At 35.1% G+C, this 15,839-nt stretch overlaps 1 pseudogene; it reads left to right on the top strand.

The window, feature by feature from the left end:
- Window positions 1-527: 527 nt before the first annotated feature.
- LOC149543537 (beta-galactosidase 1-like) overlaps window positions 528-15,839 on the top strand; it is a 156,679-nt pseudogene continuing 141,367 nt past the window's right edge.

Below are 15,839 nucleotides of genomic sequence, written 5' to 3'. Positions count from 1 at the left end.
TAGAGACACAAATCTCTACTAGTGCCATGATCAATTTCAAAGATTATACCAACACTGAGTGTGATGCTACATAGACCAACCCTAATTTGAGAAGAGCAAATATCATTGGGGACCTCTTTGTAGGGTTTTTGCACAACACAAGGAACACATTCTAGTTGGTATGACCAAGTTCAATGTCCTGGATCTCTGAATAGTCATCTTGGAAGTGTGACTTTGTTGGAACATCTTGAAATTTGAAAACCACTAGTTTCAGGACCATCTTTGTAGTAAGGGAGGACAATAAAGAAGCCATTGAATCTACACAAAATCAAGGTCCATGAGTCTGGAGTTTGAAAAAACTTAATTAATACAAAACCCTGATGATGACAAGATATAACCCAAAAACCTTAATCTACTAAAAAACATCTAAAAACCCCATTTCTAACCTTAAAAGGCAAAAGAGAGCGCACTTGGCCCAACTTAGAGGTGCACTAGGTGTGCTTTACCTATACACCAACTTTATTAAGGGTGTGCATCTAGTGCACCTCATGGGGTGTGCTAGGTGCACACCCTCACAACACATGTAAGCGTAAAAGGGTGTACATTTAGAACACCTCATTGGGTGCACTAAATGTTCACCCTTTACATACCTAAGGGATGCCTAGCCTTAGTGAAGGTGTATAGCTATGCACCTTAGATAAGTGCACAGTTGTGCACCTTCAACTAGAGGTAGTTTTATTGTTTAGTTTTTTAAGTTTTTAGGTTAATGCAAAAAAGAAGGTTCCCATCTACGTACCTTGGATAGGTGCATAGCTGCACAACTTCTTTTTTTGGTATTGTCTTAATGTGGTGTGTTGTGTGTTGTGTGCAGGTGGAGTGGAGAAGGTCGAGCGCAACAACACAACTTGGGAGCTGTGCAGGTGCGAGGTAGGGAGCAGGAAGGAAAGAATAAGGTAAGGAGGGGGGGTCCTAGATTTTATAGACGTAGGGCTCTAGTGCACGTCTTGGAGGTGTGTAGCTACACACTTCCAAGAAGGAAGTCCTCTCTTCACTACTTTAGTGCATTAGCATACCTGGTGAGGTGTGCTAGTATACATTTTTATTTGAAAAAAATGACTTTCTCCCTCAAAATTCTAGTTTTCAAAATTTGGGTTTTCATGTTGAGACCTAGATTGGCCAAAGACATAAGGAAAAACCCTAAAAAAGACTCAGACCCTAGACTAGGGATCTGGAAAGCTAAAAAATAAAGTAGGCGACCCCCATTTCTAGGTGAAATGGACATGTGTTGTGAAACCACAACATCTTCTAATTTGGTCTAGAACAAAGGTTGTTCCCAAATCCCATCTTGACACCAATAACATGCCACTTCTCTATACAAGGTCTCTAGCCTCATTAACTTTCATTGTCTCACTATCTGGGTCATAGGCTATAATATTTTTAATAAGCTTCTTTATCTTTTCCTTATTCTCTCTAGGCTTCAACATTAGAGTTAATTCACTTTGTTTGAACTTATATAGGAAACTTTTGAACTTTGGAGACTTAATAAAATCATCATCTTCTAAAAACTTTTCAAATTGGAGGATCTAGTCATCCATCCTTGATATAGTTAACTGTAGATCTGTCAAGGATCTCTCTGTTGCTTTCACTCTCTCCTATATGAAACTCTATCTCATATCAACAAAAAATTGGCTTTTGCTAGGCATAAGTTGCAATGTTCTCTCTTTTACTTTATTAGGCATGTGGACAATTTTTTTCCTTATGTTTCTCTTAGCCACCCAGGTAGGTGCTTCAAGATGATCCTCTTCTTCCTCCAATTCTACATCTAGCTCAGGGGAATCTGGATTCACCCATCTTCTTCTCTTAAATCCTATGGAAATTGTGACATCATATGATAGTAATTCTACAACATTTTCTCAAGCCTAAAAGGATAGGCAACCTCTAAGAAAAAACCCTCAAAACTTGGGTCCTTTTTCTTCATCTCCTTCTCTACACTAAATATTTTCAAACTTCCTCAACCTATCTTCTACATCACTTTCAATTAGATGATTCTTGATTATGTCTTCCTGGGGTAGTTCCTTATTGTTAGTGAGAGTGTAATTCCTTATTTCTTTTCATGCATTCTGATCACACTTTTAGGGTCATAAATCCTGTTTGAGGTAGAAGATAGATGATAGTTCCTCAAGAATTCATGAATTTGATCAATTGACTCTTTTTTAGTTTTAAAATACCCAATCTTGAAACATCTACACAAAAATGTTCCTTCATGAAATTTATGGCCTAAATACTCCCTATCCATCATGATAAGGTGGCATAAAACTCTATTATCTCCAACCTAAGTGGTATATACTTTGGTATTATATGTGGGGGTTGTGGGCATGCATAGACTCTCATAACTGAAACATGTTGAAATAAAAAGCCATCCCCCAATTATGGTCTAATTTGGAATCATCTTTTAACCATGCAAGCCTCAATATTCTCAATAAAAATTTATGGAGCCTATCTGGTAGGGCACCTAGAATTCTCATGATAATAGAGCTAAAATTATTAAAAAATGAAATAGAACTAGAGTAAGGGTAATTTCTATCCCATACCCAAGTCCATAGTGACAATGGAAAGTCTCCATCCAAGTATGATGTTCGATTGATGAAATTATTACTGAAGCAACTAACATTTTTTGTACAAGATGAGATGCATCAATAGTGAATAGTGATGTAACTCAAAATTCCCAAATTCCCCCTCTAGGTAGAAATAATCTATTCTTGCATCTTTTGAATGATGTATTTCACATATTCATATTCAGTGTTTATGAATTGATCTTTAATTTTTAACACCATGAGGTAGGGTCCTCTATACACCATATCTGATCCATCACTTCCAAGAACCTTATGCAAACCATAGATTGTATTTTGCATATAGTTTTTGAACTTGTCATCTAGCAACATCTTATCTACTTTCTTAAGATTTTTTCCTACTGAGTTTAGCTCATATAGAATGTGATAAATCATCACCTTACCCATATAAAATTTAATATTCCTCTCAAATTTTTCTTGAAAGTCTTGGATATCTACTTCCACACTCATCTACTCTTCAAGTCTAAATGCCTCAATGAAGGATGCACAATCCAATGTATATAGAATGCTCCTGATGTAAGAGCATCCTAGGTGTAAGAGCAATCTTGCATCACCCAAAAATATTTTCTTTTTAGTCTTTTCTATTTTAATAAGGACTAGGAGACAGGGTGGTTACTATTTATGGGAACTTTCTATTTTTAGTAAGTTTGTCATACGAGCTTAGAATGTTCTCATTTTCTACATGAAGGTTCATTTTGAAATTATAAACCTACTATAGAAATCTCATTGCTCCAACTTAAGTATCAGACAAGTTATTAGGTATTTGTGGTGGAAAAATTTGTAGAAAAATCTTCAAGCTCACCATTGGAGGCCTTAGAGTGCTAAGATGAGGTGTGAAAAGTCATTAAAAGGGCACCTTCATTGTTCTAAGCCTATAGATCAGGAGATGGCATTTTTGAAAGGTGGCTATAATAGCCAATCAAAGCAATGGTTCAAGAGTTATGGCCTTCAGAAGGTTGGCTAGCAAAATTTCTAAAATAATTTGTCAAATATGTATTTAGCCAACTTTATATGTATTGTCAGAGTTTTTCAGCCCTAAGTATTAAGTTTGATCATCTAGAACCTTCCTAGGTGACATAAAATTTCCTATTTAAGAAAGGCTTGAATATTGTCTAGGACAACTCTAGTGGTAGTTTGCAGCTTAGTCTTGCATATTTTTGTAATGGAGGGGCCCATGTGGGTTAGAATATTGTATGCAAGAATTCTACAATTTTGCATTTGTGGCGAAAATAAGAAGTCCATGTTTTGTTCTCACATTTGATGTTGTTTCTTTGTTTCTATTATGGTTTATGGTATTAAGGGGAGCACTCTTCATCAAGTGGCATAAGAGCCAAGTTTCTTGAGTGTGTGGATAGATCATCGACTGTTAGGCAGTTCACACCAAGGCTGTGGTTTGGATTGAGCATGTAGATAGATTACCAATTGTGAGGCAATTTGCACAAGGTTTTAGTAGAAGTGCAAAAAATGCCTCTAAGAAGAGAGCATGATGGAAGAGCTATAGGTGTTACACCTAAGGGTTTCTAAGCCCTCCAAAGACACATGCAAGCATTAGAAGAAAAAAGTGTATAGGAATAAATCTTCCTATAAGAGATGAAAAATAAGGATGAAGACGAAGTAGAAGAAAATGTTGAAGCAAAGGCAGTTCTAAACCCAAAGGAAGAGAGGCTTCTTAGGACCATCTCCAAGATTGGAAAAAGACCTAAGTTTGAGGTTCCCACATTTTGGGGAAATCTTAACCCAGAGGAGCTGATCGATTGGATCAATGAACTAGAGGAGTACTTTGAGTATGAAGATATTGAGGATTAGGATAGGGTCAAGATTGTGAAGGAAAAACTGAAGGGACATTCAAAGATCTAGTGGTAGGAGGTTCAATTGACACAAAATAGGAAGGGAAAGAACAAAATCACCAGATGGGATTGAATTATAGTTAAACTGAGGTGACAAGTCATTCCTATGGATTATGAGCTCGATCTATTAAAGAAAATGCAAGGGTTGAAGCAAGAAAGAAAATATTTTCAAGAGTTTACTGAAGAATTCTATCAAGTTCTCATTAGAACTGGACATGTAGAAGCTGATAAGGAGAAAGTGACCCATTATCTTAATGGGTTAAGGCCAAGTATTTAGTATGAGTTGAGTCTAGTTCAAATAAACAATATTGAGGAGGCATACCAGTTTTCCCTAAGAGTTGAGGAGAAACTAGACAATAAGTTTGACAACACGAATAGTGGAAGAGGTCATGATGGAAGATCTGGTGGTTGATCTTATGGTGGAAGTAATGATGATTAGAAGAACAAGGATGAGGCTAGTAGTAGTAGTCAAAACTAAAGGTGAAATAATTCCAATCATTTCCATGATCAAAACAATAGAGATCAAAGAGGAAGAGGCAAAGGAAAAGAATTTGTATGAGGAGGCTTCCTTGTGAAATGTTTTCACTATGGAGAAAAAGGTCATAGAGCATTTGAATATACCCAATGCCAAGGAAGGATAGATCAAAGAACAAAAGGCCAGGCTAGAGTTGCACATGTTGATGAAGATGCCAAATCATCACATTTTTAAGATGCTAAAAGAGAAGTCCTAGTTAACAAAAGAGTCCTGTTGAGTGGTGATGATGCAAGAGCTTCCTGGGTTTCTCTACAATCCTACATATTCTTATTTCTATCAAGTTACAATGTCTTGCAATGTCAATTCATTCCTTTAGATGTTGAGTTCATGTGGTTACCAAGTGATCCTTTGATTGCCAAGTTCTTAGTTGCTGCTGAGTCATTCCTTTGGATGCTGAGTTCGTGCGATTTCAATTGATCCTTTGATTGCTGAGTTCTTAGTTGCTATCAAGTCATTTCTTTGGATGCCAAGTTCTTGTGGTTGCTGAGTAATCCTTTGGTTTCCAAGTTTGTGTGGTTGCTAAGTGATCATTTCGATACTAAGTGCTAGTATTTTGTTGAGCCTTCATTTGCCAAGTTGTCTATGTCTAGTTCCAGTTTGGGCCAACCATGCTAGTATTTAATTTAAATATAGGTAGTTGATATCTGATGTGAGCTGACTTGTGGCTGCACATGCACTTAGTGTAACATTTAGTTTTTTGATAGGCCAACCTATGGCTGCACAAATATTTAAGGAGGTCTAGGATTAAGTTTTAGAGGATCTTAGAAGAGGAAGAAGTAGAATGCGAAGTTGGATCATTGAGAATTGTAATTAAATTGTTACATGGTTGTAACCTAGAAGGCCTTATAGTTGGTCATGTATGTTGATTATTGGATGAATCAATAAAAGTGTTTTTTACTTCCTCCCCCTTTGGTTGTTGTTCTTTGTGTTGTGTTTCCACTATGTTAAATCTTGTAGGTGTTTGGATAGCTAGGTGTTCCTCTGGCCCTAGTTTTTCTTACTTCCTACATTAGGTGGTATCAGACCTTTAGGTTCATCTTTGTGGTGATTGGATTGTGTAGAACCCTAAGTGAATTGGGTTGTAGGGTTATAGATCTATGAATTTGACCTATAACTTGCAAAGGATTATGATCTTATAGGAACATGATTTGTAAAGATGGTTCATGAGAGAAGAAATGCTGATAATGTAATATTGGATATGTTGAGGTAGATTGCAGCCATACTAGATGCTATGGAGATAGCCTAGAGGAGAGGAGCACATATTGATGATGTAAGTGATGATAAGCAATAACACCAAACCCTAATCCATAACCTAAAGAAGATCAAGATGAAGCAAGGTTGTTGAAAGTATTGTCTAGGGAAAATTCAAAGCCTACTATTGAAGTTGTTCCTTATGATGGAAAATTGGACACCAATGCTATGTTGGATTGGATCTTTGAGTATAAAAACACTCCTAATAATAGGAAGGTGAAGATTGTAGTTAATAGGTTGAAAGGACATGCCTCATTGTGGTGGGAGAATTTGCAAACTAATAGACAAAGGAGAGGAAAGGAGAAGATTAGAACTTGGGTGAAGATGGTAAACAAAGTGAAGAACAAATTCCTTCCTACTAATAACCAAGTTAGCTTGTTGAGAAAGGTGAAAAATTTGAGGTAGAGACATGAGTGTGAAAGAGTATACTGAGGAATTCTATAGGTTGGACATCATATATGGACATGTGGATGATGATGTTGAGAAAATTGCAAGGTAAATAAATGGATTGAGATCTAGAAATCAAGATGAAATAAGTTTTCTAAAATTAGAAAGTGTGGAAGAAGCACACCAATATGCCTTGAAATCTGAGGAGATTTTGACAAAGAAGCATGAAAAAAGACAAAGAGGTAGAGGTGGTATATTCCAAAGAGCCAAAGGTAGATCTTATGGTGAAGGTGCTAGGTCTGACAATTATGTGCAAGATAAAGACAAATCTGAAAGGAAGAATGGTGAAAAAGGAAAGACTAAGTGAAAAGGTGGTGATTCTTACTGAGGTGATACTAGTTCTTATCAAGGAAGAGGTAATTCTTATTGTAGAGGTGGTTTTCATGGTAATTGTTTTAGATGTGGTAAAGAGGGACATAGATCTTTTGAATGTAGATCCTATAAAAGTAGGCAAGGTAATATAAATGTTGTGATTCAAGGAGATGATGAGGGTTCCAAGTGGACCTAAGGCTAGTGAAAATCTAATGGTGAGAAGAAACTTATATAATAAAGGGAGTGATGAAGAACCTATTTTAAGGAGAAGTCTTTTCAAAACTAGGTGTAAGATGGTTGGAAAATGTTGCAAAGTGATTATTGATAATGAAAGTTATACAAATTTGGCATCAAAAGAGCTGGTTACAAAGTTGAAATTGCAAAGGCTGAAGCACCCTAAAGCCTATCCCGTTTCATGGATCAAAGATGAGCATAAGATATTGGTAAGTGAGCAATGCCTTGTGTATTTCAAAATTGGACATTACTTTAATGAAGTTTTGTGTGATATTATTCCTATAGATTGTTGTCATATTTTGTTAGGTAGGCCTTGAAAATATGATAGATATACTATACATGATGGAAGATTGAATCAATATACTCTTTGGATGAATGGGAAGAAGCAAATATTACTACCTTTGATTGAAAATTCAAAAGAGGTTAATTGTACTAATGTAAAAATTTGCATTGTAAAAGGGAAACAATTTGAAAAGGAAATAAAAAAGAATCAAGTTTGTTTTGCTATAATTCCAAGAAAACTGTGTTGTGATAATAGTAATCGAGTGCCAAAAAATAATGTTAACCGAGTGCTAATTAGTGGTGATCAAGTTATAGATGGTAGTATTGATCGAGTACCAGAAGAAATTACAAAATTGTTAAATGAGTATAAAGAGATTGTTGCTAAGGATATTCTTAATGCTTTAGCACTAGTGAGAAGCATAAGTCATCATATGGATTTGATTCTTGGAGCTAGTTTTCCAAATAAAGCAACATATAGATTGACACCTATAAAGAATGAAAAGCTTAATAGACAAGTACATGAGTTGTCGGAGAAAGGTTTGATTAGAGAAAGCTTGAATCCATGTGATGTACCTACTATTTTAGCACCTAAGAAGAATGGAGAATGGAGGATTTTTACTAATTCCAGAGCTATTAACAAGATCATAGTGAAATATAGGTTTCTTATGCTGAGGATGGATGACATAATGGATTATTTGAGTGGAGAAAAGTATTTTACAAAAATTGATTTTAAGAGTGGCTATCCTCAAATCATAATTAGAGAAGGTGATGAATGGAAGACTACTCTCAAGACAAAAGATGGTTTGTATGAATGGTTGGTTATGCATTTTGGTTTGACCAATGCACCTAGTACTTTCATGAGGTTGATGAATGAAGTTCTAAAAATATTCTTGGGTGAGTTTGTGATTGTTTATTTTTATGACATTTTGATATTCAGTAAGACTAAGGAAGAACATCTTCAGCATGTTAGACAAGTATTGAAGAGATTGAAAGAGGAGAAGTTGATGATTAATTTGAAGAAGTGTTCTTTTATGAAAGAGAAGATTGTATATTTGGGATTTGTGATTTCAGCCGATGGTTTGAAGATGGATCTTGAGAAGGTTAAAACTATTTTGCAATGGCCTACACCAAGGAATGTGGGTGAGGTAAGATCATTTCATGGTTTGGCTAGTTTTTACAAAAAGTTTATAAGAAATTTTAGTTCTATTTGTAATGCTATTACTAAGAAAATGACAAGAGATACAAAGGAATTTAAGTGGACACATGGAGCTAATAAGAGTTTTGAGACTTTGAAACAAAAGGTTGTTGAATTGCTTGTATTGATTGTACCTAATTTCAATAAGGTCTTTCAAGTTGAATATGATGCTAGTGGTAGTGCAATAGGAGTTATATTGAGTCAAGAAGGTAAACCTATTGCTTTTTTTAGTGAAAATTTGAATGATTGTAAAAGGAAGTATTCTATGTATGATCAAGAGTTTTATGCTATTGTTCAAGCCTTGAAAAAGTGGAGACATTATTTGATTCCCAAGGAGTTTGTATTGTATACTGGTCACAAAGCTTTATAGTACTTGGAAAGTTAACGTAAATTGAATTAGAGACATATGAAATGGGTTGAGTACTTGTAGAGTTTCACATTTGTCACTAAGCACAAGAGTGGAGTTACTAATAGAGTTGATGATGCATTGAGTAGAAGATGTTCTTTATTGACTAAGATGAAGATTGAAGTTCTTGGTTTTGATGAAATGAAAGAGTTGTATGATACTAACCCTGATTTTTTTGAGGCATGGAGTGAGTGCAAAGCACCAAATATGACAGATCACATAAGTAAGTATGATGAATATTTCATTCAAGAAGGTATGTTGTTCAAAGGAATTCAGTTGTGTATCCCTAGAAGTTTTATGAGAGTCAATTTGATCAAGGAAAAGCATAGTGGTGGATTGGCTGGACATTTTGGAATTGATAAGACACTGAGTTTACTGAAGGATAAGTATTATTCACCACAAATGTATAAGGATGTTTAAAATTTGTGAAGGGTTGTGGAGTTTGTCAAGTTACAAAAGGAGTAAGTTAAAATACTAGTTTGTATACACCTATTGTTGTCCTTGAGAAACCTTGGAATGAAATTAGTATGGATTTTTTTCTTGGATTGCCAAAAATAGTAAAGGGGTATGATTCTATATTTGTTGTTATGGATAGATTTTCCAAGATGGCTCATTTCATACCTTGTAACAAGACATCAAATGCTGAGCATGTTGTTGAACTTTTCTTTAAAGAGATTGTGAGATTGCATGGATTACCAAGAAATATTATTTCTAAAAGAGACAGTAAGTTTGTTGGTTATTTTTGGAAGACTTTGTGGAATAAGATGGGTACTAGATTAACGTTTATTTCTACATTCCATCTGTAAATAGATTGAAAGACATAGGTTCTAAATAGAAGCTTGGGTAATTTGTTGAGATGTTTAGTTGGAGATAAGTCAAGTAATTGGGAGATGGTATTGGCACAAGTTAAGTTTGCATATAATAATTCTATGAATAGGAGTATAGGGAAAACACCTTTTGAGATTGTTATAGGAATGTAGCCTAGAGGAGTATAAAATTTGAGGGATGTTGCTGGTGTAGAGAAGAGAAGTGTTGCAGGGGAAGAATTTTTTGATTTTATGGAGTCTTTGCATAAGGAAGTGAAGTTGAGGTTGGAGCCAAGTAATTAGAATTATAAGGAGAATGCTAATAAATCTTGAAGACATCATGATTTTGAAGTTGGTGATGAGGTGATGGTTCATTTGAAGAAAGGAAGATTTCATTTTGGAACATATAGTAAGCTAAAGATGAAGAAGTTTGGAACTTGTAAGATCTTGAAGAAGTTTGACAATGGTAATGCTTATGAAGTTGAGTTTCATGATGACATGGATATATCTCTTATATTTAATATTGCTGATTTATACAACTATCATGAGTTAGATGATGAATTTTTTGTATCAAAAGATTATCCTAAGAAGAAAATTGAAGAAGTTGAATAGATATTGAATCAAAGAGTTGGTAAGAGCACAAGATTAAAAGATTACTATGAATATTTGGTGAAGTGGAAGAACATACCTATTGAAGATGCTTCATGGATTTCTCAATCTGAGTTGAATTTAGCTCAGATTGTGATATCTTAATGATTCAGGAGAATCATTTCTTCTAACCCTAGTTGTCTGATGTAGGAGCATCCTGGGTTTCTTTACAATCCTACATATTCTTAGTTCTATCAAGTTACAATGTCTTGCACAACCAAGTCATTCCTTTAGATGCTAAGTTCATGTGGTTGCCAAGTGATCCTTTGATTTTTGAGTTCTTAGTTGTTGCCCAGTCATTCCTTTGGATGTCGAGTTCATCTAGTTGCTGAGTGATCCTTTGATTTTTGAGTTCTTAGTTTCTACTAAGTCATTTCTTTGGATGCTGAGTTCATGTGGTTTTTGAGTGATCCTTTGGTTGTCAAGTTCATGTGGTTGCCAAGTGATCATTTGGATGTCAAGTGCCAGTATTTTGTGGAACCTTCATTTGCCAAGTTATCCATGTTTGGTTCTAGTTTGGGATAACCTTGCTTGTATTTAATTACAATATAGGTAGTTAATATTTGATGTGAGCCGACTTGTGGCTACACATGCATTTAATGTAAGGTTTAGTTTTGTAATAGGCTAACATGTGGCCACACAAGTATTTAAGGAAGTCTAGGATTAAGTTTTAGAGGAATTTAGAAGAGGAAGGAGTAGAATGCAAATTTGGATCATCAAAGATTGCAATTGAATTGTTACATGGCCGTAACCTAGAAGGCCTTACAGTTGGCAATTTATGCTGATTATTAGATGAATCAATAAGTTTTTTCACTTCCTCCTCCTTTGGTTGTTGTTCTTTGTGTTTTGTTTCCACTATGTTAACTCTTATAGGTGGTTTGGATAGTTGGGCATGCCTTTGGCCCTAGTTTTCCTTCTTCCTGCATTAGGTAAGAATGAACTTGATCAAAGAAGGAGCTTTTTTTTCACAAGTTGCAAATGTGAAGATAAGTGTTGTGATGTGATCATTGATGGTGGAAGTACTGAAAATTTGGAGTTAGAAATGATGGTCACCAAGTTAAAGTTGAAAAGATAGAAACACCCATGTCCATACCGTATTGCTTGGGCACAAGATGACCACAAGTCATGGTTAATGATCAGTGCTTAGTGAAGTTCAAGATTGGAAGCTACTAGGATGAGGTACTATGTGATATCATACCTATGGACATATGTCATATGTTGTTGGGTAGGCCATGGTAGTTTGACAGGCATGTTGTACATGATAGGCAAGCAAATACCTACACTCTGACCGAGGATGGAGTGGAACATAAGTTAAATCCATTGAAGGATAAAGAAGAAAAGGCATGTAGTGATGCCAGAATATATTTTTTTGATGGAAAAGAATTTCTCAAAGGTATGAAGTGTGAGCATATATGTTCTGCTATAATCCCAAAAGATACTAAAGAAGATGTAGAGGAGGTAACTTTAGAAGTAGCAAATATGTTAGTAGAGTTTTTTGATATTGGATTAGATAATGTACCTAATGGATTGCCCCCAATGAGGAAGATTGGTCACCAGATGAATTTGGTTCTAGGACCCAATTTTTCAAACAAGGAAGCACATAGAATGACACTAGTAGAAAGTGAGGAGTTGAACAGACAAGTTCATGAGTTGTTGCAAAAGGGGTTGATTTGAGAGAGTTTGAGTCCATGTGTTGTACCAACCATATTAGTACCATAAAAGAATGGAGAATGGAGGATGTGCATATACTCCTACAATATCAATAAGATCACAATCAAGTATAGATTTACATTGTCAAGGATGGATGATATTATGGACTATTTGAGTAGAGATGAGTATTTCACAAAGATAGATCTAAAGAGTGGGTACCAATAGATTCATATCAGAGAAGGTGATGAATGGAAGATTGTTTTAAAGATGAAAGAAAGATTGTACAAGTGGTTAGTCACACCTTTTGGGCTAACCAATGCATTGAGAAATTTCATGTAGCTCATGAATGAGGTACTGAAGGAGTTTTTGGGTAAGTTTGGCATTGTTTATGTAGATGATATTTTGATCTTTAGTAAGACATTGGAGGAGCATTTGATCCATATTCGCAAGGTGTGTGATAAGTTGAGGGTAGAAAAGTTGCTGATAAACCTAAAGAAGTGTAGTTTTGTAAAAGAGTTAGTGTACCTGGGATTTGTAGACTTAGTAGAAGGTTTGAAAATAGACCCAGAGAAAGTGAAGGCTATCCTTGAATGACCTACTTCAAAGAGTGAGATAGAGGTAAGATCTTTTCATGGAATAGCTAGTTTTTATAAAAAAATTATAAGAAGTTTTAGTAGTATTTGTGGACCCTTCACTGAAACAATGAGAGGGGATATGAAAGAATTTAAGTGGACTATAGGAGTAGACAAGAGTTTTAATCTGTTGAAATAGAAAGTAACTAAGAAACCTATTTTAGCACTTCCTAATTATAATAAGGTATTTCAAGTAGACTATGATGCTAGTGGTACTGCAATAGGAGCTGTTATGAGCCAAGAAGGTAGACTCATTGAATATTTAGTGAGAATTTGAATGATGCAAAAAGAAAATATTCTATTTATGATCAAGAATTTTATGCTATAGTTCAAGCATTAAAGAAGTGGAGACACTATCTTCTTCCTAAGGAGTTTGTTTTGAATATTTCTCATCAAGCTTTGTAATATCTAAATAGTGAAGGAAAATTAAACCAAAGGTCTTTGAAATGGTTGAGTTTTTGTAGAGTTATACATTTGTTTTGAAATATAGGAGTGTGAAGTCTAAAAAAGTTGCAAATGCTCTTAGTGGAAGACAACTTTTGCTAACAGAAATGCCAATAGAGGTGGTTGGGTTCAAGGAACTTAGTACTTTGTATCTAGATGATCTTGATTTTGGTGAAGCATGGAAGGATTGTACCAAAATTGTTACACTTGATAGGAAAAAGTGGTTGGATTTCATGATCTAGGATGGTATGTTGTTTAAAGGAAGCTGGTTCTGCATTCCTAGAAGTTCAATGAGAGAATATCATCATGGAGAAACATAGTGGTGGATTGGATGGACATTTTGGTAGAGATAAAACCATAGGTTTGGTTGCTGAGAATTATTATTGGCCACAGTTGTAGCAAGATGTAAAGAAGCTTGTACAAGGTTGCAGAGTATGTCAGATGGCAAAAGAAGTAAAGAAAAATATAGGGTTGTATCAGCCACTACCTATACTAGAGAAGCCATGGGAGGATGTCTGCATGGATTTTGTTCTTGAATTACCAAGGACATAACACAGGCATGATTCTATTTTTGTGGTCTTTGATAGATTTTCAAAGATGGCACATTTTATTCCTTACAAGAAGACTAGTGATGTTGTTCATGTGGTAGAGTTGTTTTTCAAAGAAGTGGTGCAACTACATTTTCTGCCAAAAAGTATCATTTTAGATCGAGATACCAAATTTGTTGGGTATTTTTGGTGTACATTATGGAAGAAGTTGAAGACAGATTTGAAGTTTAGTTCATCACATCATCCAAAGATTGATGGATAGAAAGAAGTTGTGAATCAAAGTTTGAGAAATTTACTAAGATGTTTGATTAGACACAAACTAAAAGGACGTGATATGATTTTACCATAGGCAAAAATTGAATATAATAATTCTATCAACAAGAATACTGGTAAATCACCATTCTAGATTGTATATGGGAGTAGTCCCAGAAATACTTTTGAATTGTGGCAATTGGAGAAATGAGAGATATGTAGTGTTGAAGTAGAAGAATTTGCTAAACATTTGAAGAACATACATGAGGAGGTGAGGAAGCACATCATAAAGATAAATATGTAGTATAAAGCTAAAGTAGATGTGAAAAGGAGGTATAAGGAATTTCAGATTGGAGGTGAAGTCATGGTTCATTTGAGAAATGAGCATTTTCTAGTGAGTACATATAATAAGTTGAAGATGAAGAAGTTTGGACCATGCAAGATAGTGAAAAAGCATGATTATGGAAATGCTTATGAAGTGGAGTTTCTTGCTAAATTGAATGCTTCACTAGTATTTAAAATTTTAGATTTGATGGAGTCTTATGAAGGAGGTGATGGAGATGAAGTTACAGAAGTGCAGTGGAGTATTTTAGCAGCTAGTATGGCTACAAAGGAGATTGAGGAGATACTGGACAGTTATGTTGGAAAAAGAAGACAGAACAAAACTTATGAGGAATACTTGGTCAAATGGAAAGGGAGGCTAGTAGAGGATTCATCATGGCTAGCAAGGGAGGAGGTTAACCATCTTGGTTTTCCTCTAAAAACCTAAGACGTGATGGAGTCACTTCTCAAATTACCCCTAGTGTGTAATGTAGGAGCATCCTAGGTGTAAGAGCAATCTTGCATCACCCAAAAATATTTTCTTTTTAGTCTTTTGTATTTTAATTAGGACTAGTAGAAAGGGTGGTTATTATTTATGGGAACTTGCTATTTTTAGTAAGTTTTTCATACAAGCTTGGAATGTTCTGATTTTCTACATGAAGGTTCATTTTAGAATTATAAGCCTACCATAAAAATATCATTGCTCCAGCTTAAGTATAAGAGAAGTTATTATAGATTTTTGGTTGAAAAATTTGTAGAAAAATCTCCAGGCTCACTATTGGAGGTCTTAGAGTGCCCAGATGAGGTCAGAAAACTTGACAAAAGGGTGGTTGCATTATTCTAGGCCTATAGATCACAAGTTGGCATTTCCAAAAAGTGGGTATAATAGACAATCAAAGCAATGGTTTGAGAGTTATGGCCTTTGGAAGTTGGGCTACCAAAATCTCTAAAATAATTTGTCAAATATGTATTTAGAAAACTCTACATGTATTTTCAGGGTCTGTTGGCCCTAGGTATTAAGTTTGAGCATCTAGAACCTTCCTAGGCAACATAAAATTGCCTATTGAAGAAAGGCCCAAACATTGTCTAAGACAACTCTAAGTGGTAGTGCACAGTTTAGTCTTGTAGATTTTTGTAATGAAGGCACCCATGTTTGTTAGCATATTGTACTTGTGAATTCTATAATTTTTCATTTCTGGCACAAATAAGAAGTCCATATTTTGTTCTTGCATTTGCTATTGTTTCTTTGTTTTTGATATGGTTTATGGTATTAAGGGGAGCACCCTTCATTAGCTCTCATCTTGCTTGTGAAAAGACTTGGTTGTAGGATTGTATGCTGCTATTAGGGATTTCAACAAGTCCACATTCATATACACCTCAGGAAAAATAAGATTTGCTAAATTCCTCCTCCATGGGTTTA

This window comes from Cupressus sempervirens, chromosome 8 (assembly GCF_028749045.1).
Source record: "Cupressus sempervirens isolate cs-2001-9-10 chromosome 8, ASM2874904v1, whole genome shotgun sequence".
Lineage (NCBI taxonomy): Eukaryota > Viridiplantae > Streptophyta > Pinopsida > Cupressales > Cupressaceae > Cupressus > Cupressus sempervirens.
Note: the sequence above shows the minus strand (reverse complement) of the source record. Positions and strands in the feature narration are given on the sequence as shown.